Here is a 15,441-nt window from a genome sequence, read left to right on the forward strand (position 1 = left end):
CTGAGTTAGAGTCTCAGGTAAAGGTAATAATACTGAGTTAGAGTCTCAGGTAGATGGATAGGGAATTGGTCAGTTTGTGAGTTAGAGTCTCCATTGGTCTAAGGATTGCATCTGTGTTGGCCATGTTGCGAGTTAGAGTCTCCATTGTCCATAACGTTGCATCTGCCTCAGTCATACTCTTGTTTTTGGGTGTTGTCTGTTGTTTAAAAGTATTATAAATTTTGTTAGAACGGTGGTTAGAGTCCACTAGGAGGCGCAGTGCTCAGAGGTAACGCTTGCCAAGGCCAGGGACGCCTAGGCCTTGTCCTCTTTGAGGGATAGTCAGTTGGTCACTGTGGAGCTTGGGGCACTCCAGAATAACTAGGAGTTAGAGTCTCCTTACCGTGTTGAACGGTATCTGCGCTTTTTTGGGCACTGTAAATTGACTTAGGGACTTTAGAGATCAGGCCAGATACAGTTAGAGTCTGATACTGGTTAATTGATTACAAAAAAGTTGGACTTTCTTCGGTTGGACCCGTTATCTTAAATTTGTCAAAATTGTGTAGGCGCTAAAACTTTCAGGCCTGAGAGTGATTGTAAATATAAGACGTCTTTGTAATATAATATAGAGTTGAGTGTGAAACGAGGTTGTGTGTGACGACAGCGCGCTGCAGCGCTGCGAGCTATTTTTAGATAGTGTGTGAACATGCAAATGAGGTGGCTGCTGTGAAGCCCACAGAGGACTTCCTGTTTAGCGTGTTATTGAGTTTTATATACGTATGATTTGCAAACAATGATACATGCCTGTAATTAAAACACTGATTTTGCTGATTATAATATTACAAATAAAGTTTTGAATGACTACGGTGAATGTTTAATGTTTGGCTGAGTTTTGATATGGGAGAGACGGCTTCGCAGCTGTTGGGGGTAAGTGACCGGAAACTTGCATGCCCATAAAAGGCAACTGCCTGACTGTGTGAACGATGCACCAAGAGAGAGAGTAAAATCTAGGTGGATGAATTAAATGGATGTTGTAAGAAAAATAGTAAATGAATGTTTTAGTCTCTTAATACAGGTGGATTTCTCTCAACCAGGAGACCTGAGTACAGCAGCAAAAGGATAGATTAACAAAATTGGGACGACACACATGCCAAGCTCTGGCTCAAAATTTTACAGCTTGACCTATCACTTTGTCCCCACCCGAAAAAGAAGCTTAAAGGACATCTTCTCCTCCAGTTATCGGTTACCATCACTGGAAATTTTCAGGCAAGTTTTTCACTGAATTGTTTTTGGCACCATGTGTCCCTGAATCTCACAAGCAAGCTCTAATTCCTGGCTGAAGACATGGAATGCTGTTATTTAAGGTGGGAAATCAAAATTTGGGAAACAAAATTAAAAACATACACAATTAGAGAAATGCCTTGTTTGAGAAAAAAGTTAAAATATCCCACCCACAAACGCACACACACGCAATGAAGAAACAGCTTACATTCATGAACACGTGAAGATTTTCCAGCAAGGTTAAAGCAGCAAAACTTAACATACACCTGATGTTAAATGATAAAGTCTATCCACTACTAACAAATAAACTCTCTGGGTTGCAGGACAACAACTTGACTTCAAAATGACAGACACTGGTAAATCACAAACCAGTGATGAAATAATAAATTTAGTGGTTAAAAGAGTCGAATTGTGACATGTTTTTTTTTCTGATTGAATAATACAAGAGATTACTGAATGAAATAAAATTCCTTTTTTGAATTATTAAACATGATCTTAAGAATTTTAACGTGTACCTGTGTTGTCCTGTCAACTTGGTGGGTTATGAGTTGATTATATAGTGAGAAAAAACAAAAAAAAGGGGGGGAGAAGGCTGACACAGGGCCTGGCCCCTCTCTGAATAACATAGCCAAAACAACATTATTTTCAAACAACATCATTTTCCTGTTCGTCTGTTTTTGTTTTGTTTTTGTTTTTTCTCTTTATGCTTAATTACAGGCTGCTTTGTCGGCCCGGAAAGCCGAGGCTGACCTGGACTCCTGCTCTCCCCTCTATCATCTTTCCTCTCCTCTCTACCATCTTTGATGTGACCCTGACCAAATGCTACAGCAGCTGGACCCACAACAACAGCCTGAGAATGTCAACAGTGCTGCAGGAAAGAGATCTCATGCAGCGGAGACGGAGAACGTTAAATCCAAGGCCCGTTTCACTACACGGGGGAGATTTCCAGACAGCTTCAGCTGACAGAGCTGTGACGAGACGCCTATTAAGCCCGGATGAAAAGTGAGGCCGAGCAAAAGAATGCTGACCTTAAGAACTCTGCATTAAAAAACTGTGCAGGACAGTGATGGACCAACACGGAGGATCGGGCAGCAAAAAGGGCGTGCCAGAGACACGAGGAGTAACTGAGGTCAGAAGGCACCTCAGATTGGACAAAAGCAGCAGAAGAACATAAGCTGAAGGCACAGGTGTCGGGGCTCAGCCAGGAGTTGACCTCTGAGAAGAGCCGAACAGCAGAGCTGCAGAAGGCCGTGGAGCAAAGCAAGGAAAACATCAATAAACTTCAATCTGACGTGTACGGAAAAGACTCTGAGGTTTCTGCCTTCAGTGAGAGCTCAAGACATCAGAGCAGAAACTGAGCATGCCTCAGGAGGAGCTGGCTGCTAATCGAACCCATCAGTCAGGCTTAGAGTCCCAGATACAGGACTTGAAATCAGGCCGGAGCTTGCTGGAGCAGGAGGTTGCCAAACCTGACGAGAAGCTCCAACAGCAGGAGCAAACCCTGAAGGACCTACAGAAGCAAAAAGGGTCAAGTTAAGGAGAAGCTGGACAAGGAGAAGATGCAGGACACTGGAGAAAAGGACTGCCTCAATTGGGGCCAGAACCAGTATGGAGAGAACTTTGGGCAGCAGCACCAATGGACCCAAACGGACTGAAAAGGGGGAGGGCAGGACCCCAGAGCACGCTTCAGGCCATGGTTTACCCAGAACACCAGAACAGGAAAGTGATGAACACAAACACACACAAACACACACATCTACATACACTGACTCAGAATCAAGAGAAACACACATATGAACACATATGCACTTGTTGATTGACTGAGAAATGACACACACGCACGCACACAAATCAAAATGCTGATTCAATTAACGGAGAAGTGATCCACACACACATACACATGTTTGTGCAATGAAGAGTGATACACACACGCTGCTGCAATGAAGAATGCTTTACTAACAAATGCTATGCTGATACGCAAAATGCTGCACACAAACGTCCAAATACAGAATTTGTTACAACAACAAGAAGCCATTGATTGTTAATTGGTTAAATGCATTTCATGTCACCCAGAGGGCATTTGTGTAGATTTAGGGGACAGGGTCTAAAGCAGTTTGGTTATGAAAACAATGTCTGTGAGTGATGTCTGTTTATGGCTCAAGGCCTCGACTGAATTGTTTACTGTGCTTCACACAGCCTGATAAGGAGCAGTGGTACAGAGTGAAAATGATGAATTAACGGTGTGAGCCTTATTTCGGAGAGTCACATGTTTGTGATTGAGATTTAATTGAAGGAGGAACACACTAAAAAATAATAATAAAAATAAAAATAATAACAATAATAAAATATAAAATAAAAAGAAGAAAAGGGGGCCAGCCCTTGGATTTATGTAAGAATCCCACATGTATTTAACACAATTGCCTCAGGCTTTAAAGATCTGTACAAAATTCAACAGGAAATCATAGCTTCCCTGTATTTCCTACATTGTTGGCATGCTGGTGAGTGCTGTTGCTCCACAGTAAGAAGGTCCTGGGTGCAAGTCCACAGTCTGGCTAGTTTGCAGTGGTTTCTCTCTGGGTATTCTGGTTTCCTGCCACAGTGAAAAGTCATGCAGCTGTTAGAGTTAGGTTAATTGATGATTCTAAATTATCCGTGAATGTAAGTGTAAATGATTGTTTGTTTCTAGGTGATAGACTGGTGACCGGTTCGGGGTGCACCCTGCCTCGTAACCTATCACTTTAGAGTTATTTCCCAGCCCTCGTGCAATTAGGATAAAGATAGGAGGATGGTAGTTGGTGTAGACCCATTCAATTTTTATGGTAATCAGAATTTAGACTTTGTTGAACCGTAGGCAATATGAAGACAACATGTAGTATTTAAGGGACCAAGTAGAATTTGGATAAAAGTTAGTGAATAGTGTTGAAAAAATGACAGAATTGTGAAGGATTAAAATATTCCAGGAGCTTAACTTACTCCATCTGAACATGTCTTAATCGTGTAATATGAACTCAAAATGCACAGGTTTACTGAATATGAAAAGGTTGTGTTGATTTAACTCAGTTGTTTAAGTTTCTACCAAAGCAAAACATTTGTGGGCAACTAGTGTCCACTATTGACTGTAATAAGTCCAACATGTTTTTGTCAGTGCAAAAAGAAGTTACGGTACCTGTATTCCTACACAATATTGTCCCGGGACGGAGAAAAACTTTCTGGTGAAGTTTTGGTTGATTTTGGGTTTTGCTTAACACTAGGTTGATTTTATCAGTGAGGTTTGGATTGTTTTCTCTCTCTAAGAGAGAGAAAGATGGTTTTATGCTTGGACATGTTTCCAACGGGCCCCAGTATTTGTTATTATATGAGTATTTTATTGGTTACGTTTGTCTTTGCTTTTGTTACAGTGCACTGAAATAAGAACATCTGAGAGGAGTGATCCACCGGTGGTGATATTTTGGTATTTTGTGAGTTCCTGATTTAACAAATCAGCTCTTTAATCCAGGCCTGAGAGATTGAACTTTAAAGCGCTATAAAACATGATTACTAGAAATAGTCGCAAAGTATTTTTCTCCATGATTATAATGGGCTCTGGAGAAATTCACTTATATGGGACATTGATCACATGAGAAGTCCTGAGCCTAAAAGGATTGCAGCGAGTCAATCCAGTCCAAAAAAACCAAGGAACTGTTTTCCTTTAAAAATGATGACGTCATCTTGCTGGTGATGGAGGCTTGATTAGGTTGCGCGTGAGACTCCATTATCAGCAATATTTGGTATGAATGTGTGTGAATGTATGCATGTGACTGGACCGTGATGGACTGACGACTAAATGTTTAAACTGACTTGACACTGAGACAAAAACGATACCGACTTTAGGATTAGTACATGTCTACAAACAATTCACCCAGCTTGTAAAAGAAGGGTGGATGTTTTGTCTCGCTTTGTTTTGTTTTTGCAGGAGTAGGAGGACAGAGACTAGGGGGGGAGGCTGTAGCTTCACATGAGTGTGAACTGCAGACTTAACCCTTTGGTTGCTAATTTTGAGCTACTGATGTTTCCATTAAGAAAATTGGGTTTTATTAGCTGTGTTTCGATTAATGCAGCACATTATATTGTTGGGAATGTTAAATGCTAAAGTGAAGAGAAGCTTTGATTTCACTCAAGACTGAACATGTTATTATTAACCATAGCAGGCCACTGTAAAAAGTCAATCAATTTTGATAGAAAAAGCAAGAAAAAACTCTATTGATACCTACAGGGGAATGATAGACTTGTCACATTCAAAATAGAGATATGTAATGACAAACCTTGGTCCACGTCATTTAGGTTCTCCATTGAAATAGTCAATAATTTAGAAAAGTAAGATAGAACCGACAGGGGCATGTGGTGCTGCACAAGAACAAGAGCAAAATAAAGAAAAATTATTGTGTTTAGCTTTGATAAATTAAAATTAAAATGTACCATTACACTCAGAGGATCAATATGAAATTCAATATATGCTAATTTTGTATGAAGTACATGGCTGATAACTGTCCTGTCCTGAGCTTTTGTTTTTACAGCGCCCACTTGACCACACCAACAGTTTCTCGCCACAAAAAAGGGGGAACTTGCAAAGAATAGGGAGGAATATCATCAGAAGTGGGAAAGGTAAGCCCCGATGGGGGTGATAATGTAACACACCCAAAGAAAGATTTCAGGTCTGACCAACCGTCTCAGTCGTGGGCAAAACGATGACAGTCAATAAAATTCTAAAAGATAATTTAGTGACTAAAAATATCAAGAGATAAAAGATAAAACAGTCCAGTGTCCCATTTATGAATCAAATAAAAACACACAGTCCCAAGGCCAGAGCCAGCTATGCCACACGGCCAGTTGCACTCCACATGTTGCCTTTGACAGGGGTAGAAGTTGTCCTTGGAGACCCACTACCCTGCAAGCATATAGCCAGTGATCACTCCAGCCTCTGAAACTCTGCTGCCTTTAGGCTGTGGCATATAATAGGCCCTGGCCTGCACAGAGAGATAAAATGACACCTTCAGTATAAAATTCATAGCGCAAAACCCATCCATCTCAAACATATCAGATTATCACATTACATACATGCACAGAGAGACAAAATGACACAGCAGTGTTTGTAGTGTGGGCTATAAGTAGACCAGTGTATCAGTGCAATCAAGTACACCTGCCTCTAATTAGTCCAACCGCATTCCAGCCATTGGCTAACCAAAAATGTGACACACGTACAAAAAACCACTCCCAACCCAGTGCAACTTGACACAATAATATGGAGCTGAATTAACACAGGCACACTAGTCTACCATGTTACAATAACACCATTAATTTCACGTATGGTCAAATTCTTAAAACTTGACCCCAAACATGAAAAATTCTTCAAACATTTAGAGACAGAGTGGAGTTCTAGATAAACATAATGCAGCAAACCACATAAGGATGGAGCGTTGGAATCAATAAGATGGTGAAATAACACGCAGGAAAAATGTTGATCATGTTGATTATGTTTATTCTAGTGTGCAGAGATTGGCTAATCTGACCAGGAAATGTTATAAATGGATTGTCGGAACAATCAGCGTTAAAATCACCTTTGACAGTCCAGACTGAGATGGCGTTGGACATCTTCAGGGCGGAAAAGGGTTGGTGTGACCAAGGTGTGGTTTGGCTTGTTGTATGTATATTTCATAATGATACAGCTCTGGATGGACCAGTTACCAGGGCATGGAAGGAGGACAGACTTATTAAATGAGGAGAAGGAATTTTCTGGGATTGGAGATCCTGTGGGTGAGTGGTTGACTAAAAGCATGCATAAAATAAAAGCTATTTTTTGTTATTGATTGGTAATAGATTGATAATTGGCCACATTCACAGTTGTATTGACTTGTAGGGGATGTAGTCTACTTCATGTTTAAGCACTCTAATTAACAGATTGAAAATAGTGACATTAAAGGAAGAATATGCAGCACCACCCTGTCAGATGCCAGTGCCGGTGGGGCTCAGTGATGAATCAGGTGAGCTTCATGGCTGAATCAAAACATAGATGCCCCTGCTGTGGTCAGTAAGGGATAAAAAGGGTGTGTTTTACTGTTATTTTAGCATCAGCATTATTGTTACATCAGAATTATATAACAAGCATTGCATTGAACATTTATTGAAGCTATTGACATATTAACATTTGTATTACAGTGATTGTTATAACCCCATGTTAATCTTCTATCTACAGGTGTCAAAAGTAGTCAACAAGTTCATGTTGAAGTGAAGTTCATAATAATACAGGTTTTGTTTGTAGACGATTGTGAAGACGCAGGCTCTGGGCGGAGCCAGGTGTTGAACAGATCTAACATGACAATTAAATTGATTTCATTCCCTAACACAGAATAACAAGATTGGACCAACGACACTGGATAGGAGAAAGTCTGATACTTTCTAAGATATGAGCTCACTAACCTTGTTTTTTAATTTTCTAGCTTAATTGAATGGACACATGTTAGAATTAGAAATGGCTAATTTGTTTTTTATGTCTTTTATTAGAATGAGTGGTTTTAATCATTTTTATACATATCTTGCAAATGTGCTTATAATGAGTTGGCACTCGGTCTTTTGAAGGTCATAAGCTTCGTTCGGCGATAGTCCGGACTGATAAAGTGTAAGAAATGCCTTGAGTGCAGCGGGTTACATGCAAACACGCTTACACACACATACACTAAATTAGGATAAGTCCTTGGGACATTCTGAATATTCTAAACAAATTCTGAATCACCAAAAGATCAGTAGACAGCAACATTAGATTGTTAGAGCTAGGAAGAGAGGTGTTTTGGTTTTCTGTCTCTTACAGAGAAAGGAACAGACACCAGACGAGGTCACAGATATACGAGGATCCTTGGCAGCAGAGACAGTTACGGTGACTGCGGAAACATCAACTGGGTTCAAGTGTCATGGCATTTTGGGCTCCAGTTAGTCACCTAAAAAGGATGGATCAAATAAACACAGCGATAACCACGAAGGGGTTGATGGAAATCCAGTAACACCACACCAACGACGTTCGAGAGGCTGTTGGTCATAAGGAGAACACCTTTCTGTTCCTTTTCCTGGGGAACACAGCTGTGATCCCAGAATACACAGATCATTGTTTGAAATCGGGGCAGAATAATCCCCTGATCTGTGCAACGACTGAAGGGTTGTCTAACCCCTGAGGTTGAAGGAAACAAGAGCAGAGAATAACCGACTGGAAGACACTGGTGCCTACAGCAATAAAATAAAGGTTAAAAGCTCCTTGGACAGAGGTTCTAGTCCGAGTACGTTTGGAGGGTATAAGGTAGCACTGAAATAAAGCTGTGGGAGAACTGGGGAGTGATGGGAGTGTCATCTGTACCTACTATTGTTGTTGTAATAAAAGTTTTTCTTGCATCTGAACTGCGTAAACACAGAGGTCATCTCACATATGGTTCACCCAACAGGGGGACAAAAGGCCTCAGGAGTAAGGAGAAATGAACCCGGCAACACTGGATTGCAGGGTGTAAGTGAGCTCTTTATGTCTAAAGAGCTCATCAGGGGGAATTGTGGGATTATGATATTATTTTATGCCATGTTAGACCCCTAATTAAAGATTGTGAATTATTATGTAGTTTTCAGTTTGCATTATGCTCCTGAACTAGAAGAAGGTGATAATTATTACATTTGGTAAACTGATTTGCATTACATTAGACTGTTGATTTATTGTGAATGAATGATATTGTTTTATGATGCATTATACTGCTGAGTTATAAGAAATACTGTTCACAGAAAGTCATCGCCTTATTTGTCTGATTAGAAGAGAACAGAGCATACTGCCCCATTTCATCAGGAGCAGATAAACAGGGAGCCAAGGTCGTAGCTTAGGCGCTGTGTGAGAAAGAATGTTTAGGCTCTGATGATTAGGAGGGGGCCACTAGAGGCTATAAGAGTTTGATCAAGGCTCCACCATTTTGAGATCTGATGCTGTCTGTTGTATGGTGTCCATCTCCCACGCGTGTGTTCATTAAATCATCGTTTGACTTGACCCGGCCGGACCAGTGTTGTTATTTTGGTTTTCCTCTTGTATCCATTCCCAATATTTGAATCCGTAACACTCAACAGACCACAATGCCCTGTCAGTGTTATTACATGCTGTGAACATAAGTAGCTTTGATCACAGTTTATGTTGTAAAAGAGAAGGAATGTTGAAAAAAGATCAACATTGTGATATTATTTCTTCCAAACTGACCAGAAACATGCTTGTCAGACTCTCACAGCAAAGGATCAGACTCACTGTGCATGACGGCTCGGGCCAATGATGTCTGTTAGACTGTCAGTTGTTTAGTGTGCTTCTGTACAGTTAGGGTCACCGTCTCTATTTCAGAATAATTAATATGCGGAAAACACTAAAAGTTGATTGCCTTCCAATATTCTAGCATAATTAAAAAAATTAGACTTTGTAAGTACATATTGTTACAGTCCTAATTCCAATATGATTCCTCATAACTCCTGCTTTGAAATACTGAACTTTAAAATTTACCTGATGAAAGATAATTTACAATGGCACTCTGTCAGGATAATTCTGACTATAAGATCACTGTATTAATCTGAATCCTTCTGAAATGTGCTGTGAATGAATGCTGATGCAACTCACTGTGGGAAAGCTGTTAATAAAATGAATCTGTGACACATGCAACACATTCACAGAGGAAGAGGACACAAAGGGAGGACACGCAGAGGCTGTGTTAAAGTCAGAAATCCAAATCTTTAGTCAAAAACAGGCGGCGGTTACAAACAGGAAGACAAGCAGTCCATCAAACAGTCTACAGGGTCAAACATACAGAGAATTCAAACAGCAGTAAAAAATAACTGGACTCTGAAAAACTTAAAGCAATGTGTGACGCAATAAAAGTATATTCACTGTATTATCATCAATTACAAAAGAGAAAAAGAGAAAAGGAGAAAAACGATGATGTCTAAGAAAATAAACCTTGATGGAAACATACAGAATGTAAACTGTGTGAGTTTGGTGAACTTTGTTAGTAACAAATGAGGAAAAAAAAGAGAGACAAAAACTCAGTATTCATTAATAATTAGAAAACATCGAAACATTCTGGTCGTGGATTTTTACAGTCTTAGTTCCGCTCGCTGTCATCATTATAATCATCATGATCAATGGCGAGGTCCTGAGGTGGGCGGGGCTGTCTCTGATGATGTCACCATGAAGGAACAGCATCTGGCACGTGTTGCTGAAACATCCCAGTACACTGGTGTAGTTTCCTCTCCAGCTGTTTGACACTTCAACATTAAGGGGAAGAAGAAGAAACAGTGTTAGGTCAGGTGACCACATGGTTTCTAAAATAACTGACAGGAAGTAACCAGGCCATTGGAAATGGATGGCATGTGTTTAGAGTTACTGTAGTTGGGTAACTCTACTTACCAAAAGCAGAAGCACACAGATGACAGATCAGATGCTGAATGTTGCAGGAACATGCTCACGTGTGGTGATCATCCAGTGCTGCTCCGGCAGGTTACACAGTCCAAGACTGATATGCTGCCCATCTGAGAGTTTGAAAACACACATGCAAAGATTTATTTTGTATTACAGTCAAAGTTGGATGTTCATTTTTGTCCTTTAAAAATGTTTGTGTATTTGAAAGCACTAACATTTAAGGATGACTTGGATCGTCTCCTTTAAAGGGGAGACAAGTGTATCCACTGATCTACGTCACTTTACCTGGATGATGACTCCTCTCTCCCTCACTCAGAAACACTCCTAATATAACCAAGCAAATATATAATATTCAAGATTTACTTCCATCATTACAAAAACAGCAAAAACATCTCCCTTTGATTCTATTTCTCCATTCCTGCTGAACATCAGGCAAGAAATATCTCAGTAAATCACAGTAAAATGTAAAGCACATATTTTCTCTGCTTTGTCTAAACTCTGCAGAGCCTCTGTCAAGAAAAACATATCTGTAAGCATAAAACAAATATACATTTCATAACACTGCACTGGACAAACCTCGGTCAGTTGATTTCCTCTGTGTAGTGCAGACGAGCATCAGTCAGCAAGTCGAGATGGTGAGATGGACTGGTGTCCTTTGTGACTCTGCTGGTTCTTCTGAGGAAACACCACCGTCTCTCCACACCGTCACCATCTGTGAGCACAAACTGCCGCTCTGCCAGCATGTAGGAAATCACATATCACACACACAGGGGTGAAGAACCATTAGAGCTCAACTTTGAATACTTTAGATCTAAACAGATCAAACTAGCTCTTAGTTTCAACAATCAGTGAACAGACAAACAATGATACTGATTCTGTATGAATACAATACGGTATTTTCAATTCAGGTGTCAAATTAATTTATTAAAACTAATACAGATATATGTATATATATATATTTTGATAAATTAGTTTGCTAAATTATAAGAATACATTTTTTAATTTTTTTCATTTAACAATTGCAACTGAAAGAAATTAAATATTGAACAAAAATATATTGTCACATTCTGAGCATGCTCAGCACGCTGACAGACTTGAAGTTGCTACAGATTTTAAGAAGTGATCATTTTATTTTTCATCTGTTTAATCAAACATTTGATGCCTCAGCTGTCTCAGTCCTATAGCGTTCTGCAACTACAACTAACCTGAGGCTTGGATTTGGCTGCAGGTGCCCCTGTACATCCTTCTCAGCAGCACACATGTGGGTACCATTTAATCACACTTCTTCCTGAGCTTTGCTTCATCACAAGACCAAAGGTGGCATCCCGTGTCACGGTCTTATCATCATCCAGAAGAAACATTTGAAGAAACATCATGGAGAAGAAACATTTACACGCCTCCTGGTTTTGTTTTCTGATCCTGCAAAAAGACTGAGGACAACAAAGCCCAGAGAACACGAGATACACAACATCCAACATTCAGACTCAACAGCCTCCATCAATGAAGAGCACCAGGTTGGTTCAGTTATAGTAGATATAAGCATACTTCACATTACTGGGTATGAATAATAATGAGGAGGTAAACTTTGAAGATGCAGAGCATGATGTCCCATCATCAGACTGTAAACAAACATCCACCAGGCTTCTTTGCTGTCAGAGGTGATGATTCTCCCATCAGGGATCAGTAGAGTGTATTAACCTGTGGTATAAGCAGCAGTCACTGAAATATTACTGTTTCAGATAAGAAATCTAGCACATAAAAGCCAGGGTGGGAGGGATCTCTGCAAACTGACTTACCTCTGCAAGTGTGAAGCTCAACAAAAATCTGACTCTCCAGTCACAGACAAACAAAAAACTCCAGCTGGGAGATAGAAAACGCTGTCTGGGTCTTGCTGGATGTTGCTGGTCAGAGTCCACACATTAGCAGAGTGCTTCTTGGTCCCACTGACCCATGTGGACAGCGACTGTGGAGAACTGTTCTGGAAAATGGAAAAGAGAATTAAAATAACAAAAAGCCAAACAGGATTTCCACAAAGACTCTCTTGGAATCAGCAATAAAAAACACTGGTTCATATTTCAATTAAATATGAACAGGTTCCTTAAATGCACGCAGTTCAGATCTGATTTCATTGAATTTCCTTCACACAGCACATTTGTCCAGGCTGACAGGTAAACATAGAATTAATCTCAGGTAACATGACTCATAGTAGAGATTCAGTAAGAAAGATTGTCAGCTCTAATATTATTACCACACAATCCAAGGACACACCAACAGCTCAGATTTCTAGAACTATTTAAACAAATGTCTTCTGAATATTCAATTCAGGTTCACAGTGGGAGGGTGGGGGGTGTCGTGGAATTTTTTAAATAAAGTCTGCAACACAGAAAGAGCTGTGATCAAGCTATTTATTACTGCGCGCAGGAGAGCCAACACACATCAAACATCACAGTTCAGTCATGTCAGCGCTGCCACAGAAGTGGTGCTCCTACTCCTTTATGCATTCCAAGGAAGTTACAAACTGATCCTACCACACTTCACGTGTCTCGTTATGAAACCTAACGGATCAATGGTTACGCTGTTTTGTGCCCTTGGCCTTATCAGCACCTGTAAAGGGATTTGTTTTCTCAAACTGCTGAAGTAAGTTCATCTAGTTTTAGAAACTTTCACTGAACAGTCTATAACAGTGTCACTAAGCATATGCATAAGCACTTAAAAACTTTAAATGAGAATAACAGAAAATTTCTATTACAGAGGCTGGAGCCTGTCCCAGTAGTCATAGGTAGAGCACACCTGGACAGGTCACCAGTCTGTCAGAGGACTAACACAGAGACAGACATCAGAGTAACAAATCTATTTAAAATCAATGTAAGTTTGCTGCAGCTGTATGTATGAACATGTGTTTCTGTGCTCACAGTCCACCTCTGAGGAACCTGCAGTTCATTTTAAGTCTACTTTAAACAGACCTCACAAAAGGCTGATGTGGCTGGATCAGTACTCTGATTTAAGTATGATACCTTTGGCCAGGGATTAATCTGGTGCATCGCTTCACTGCAGTCTTATGTATTTTCCCCACACCTGAATTTAAAAAAATACCGATATATACAAATAACAGCTTCAGCTGATGCAGCCTGACTCAATCCTAAATGTTCAGCACACAGAGACACAGAGGGACTGTTTAAAGTTTAGTGTTAACCTGAGTCACTGATCATTTACAGTATTACAGAGTCTGGCAGTCTTTGCATGATGTCCACGTCACTGTACGTTTCTAGCTGACTCTCAGGTGTGACAGGTGTGCCAGCAGGAAAGAGTAATAATAACCTGCATCCTGAGGTTTGTCATGCAGGATTAAAGGAGCCAGGCTTTGTTCACCCAGCTAGGATTGTATTTTACACTGACCCTGGGTCAGTATAAGTATCATACAGTTTAAACGAAGCACTGAAACTTGCACATATTTATTACAGATGCACTGAAGCTAATCGAGATATTTGCTGTCAATCTGTGGCTGCGATTAAACACTTTACTGGAAACTTTACTAACTAGTAACTTAATCCGTCATGACAGAAGCTAATATTTCTGTGCTAACATCGTTTAAACAGTAACAGCTTTACTCCAATATAAGCTAACGTTTACACCGTAACTTTAAGCTAGCACCATAAAGACGGTAAAACACGTAATAATATCTACAAATGCATCTTAAAGCTGTTATATTAGCACTCGGTGTATTACTAACATAACCACATTAACATTATTGACACTCGCTGACTTTTAATAGTCATTCTATAAATGCTGTCCGTTTAAATGGTCTTACCTGTAAACACTGCTGCATCCACCGGATTCCAGCCAGAGTGGATTCTGGAGTCTTCCCACGCTCCTGTTAGTGATCCTCCATCTGGATGGATGATAACAACCTTCTGAACAATCTAGCAGGAGATGGCCCATATCTATGGGACTGATTTGTGCTAATAACGCCCATTGTATGGACTGATAACAGCCGAAGCGGGTGAATAAAGTCACCCAGTCGCTAGCTGTGCCATTACCCAGCATACATCACTCCCTCCATAAATGCAATAAACGATACAAAAGTATCGTTCTACATGTTTTTCAGGTAGTTGTTTACATTATATAATTTATTGTGTTCAGTATACGTCACTACAATGTGATTTCGGAAATATATAAATATACAGACAACAGGCTCTTCCGCGCAATCTCTTGTCGTCAATAAGCAACGTTAAGGGAGCAGCATAGTATTCAATGAGAGGACCCTGCACGTCGATAAGTGAAGCAGAGGGAGCCTGACCATGCGTCACACATTTGACGAGTTGGGAGTGAGAACGTGTTGATTAAACATCTCACACAGCCCCTCATCTGTGACCCTTAGCAAACCCACTGGATATCTACCTGTACATAAAGGAGATCAGATCAGTTCCATCTAGACCAGCTGTAACAGGAAAATGCTGCTTACACTTTGATGCATCACTTTCAGTTTGTCATATAAGACAATATATCAGATTGAGGCATTATTTTCCTGCAGTGAGTAAATCTACTTTGTACTTTACTCTTTTCTTTTAGGTAAAGGGTCTAAACAGTACTTGTACACTGTGGAAATCCCATAAGAACGTCTCCTGAACTCTGAAAAATAACAAAACAAAGACTAAAAGGAGGTCATGGGTGCTGATGATGATGATGATGAGGAGGAGGAGTAGCATGCATTTAAAAAGTGACTGATGTCC

This window comes from Neolamprologus brichardi, chromosome 18, assembly GCF_056152115.1.
Source record: "Neolamprologus brichardi isolate AB-2024 chromosome 18, ASM5615211v1, whole genome shotgun sequence".
Classification (NCBI taxonomy): Eukaryota; Metazoa; Chordata; class Actinopteri; order Cichliformes; family Cichlidae; genus Neolamprologus; species Neolamprologus brichardi.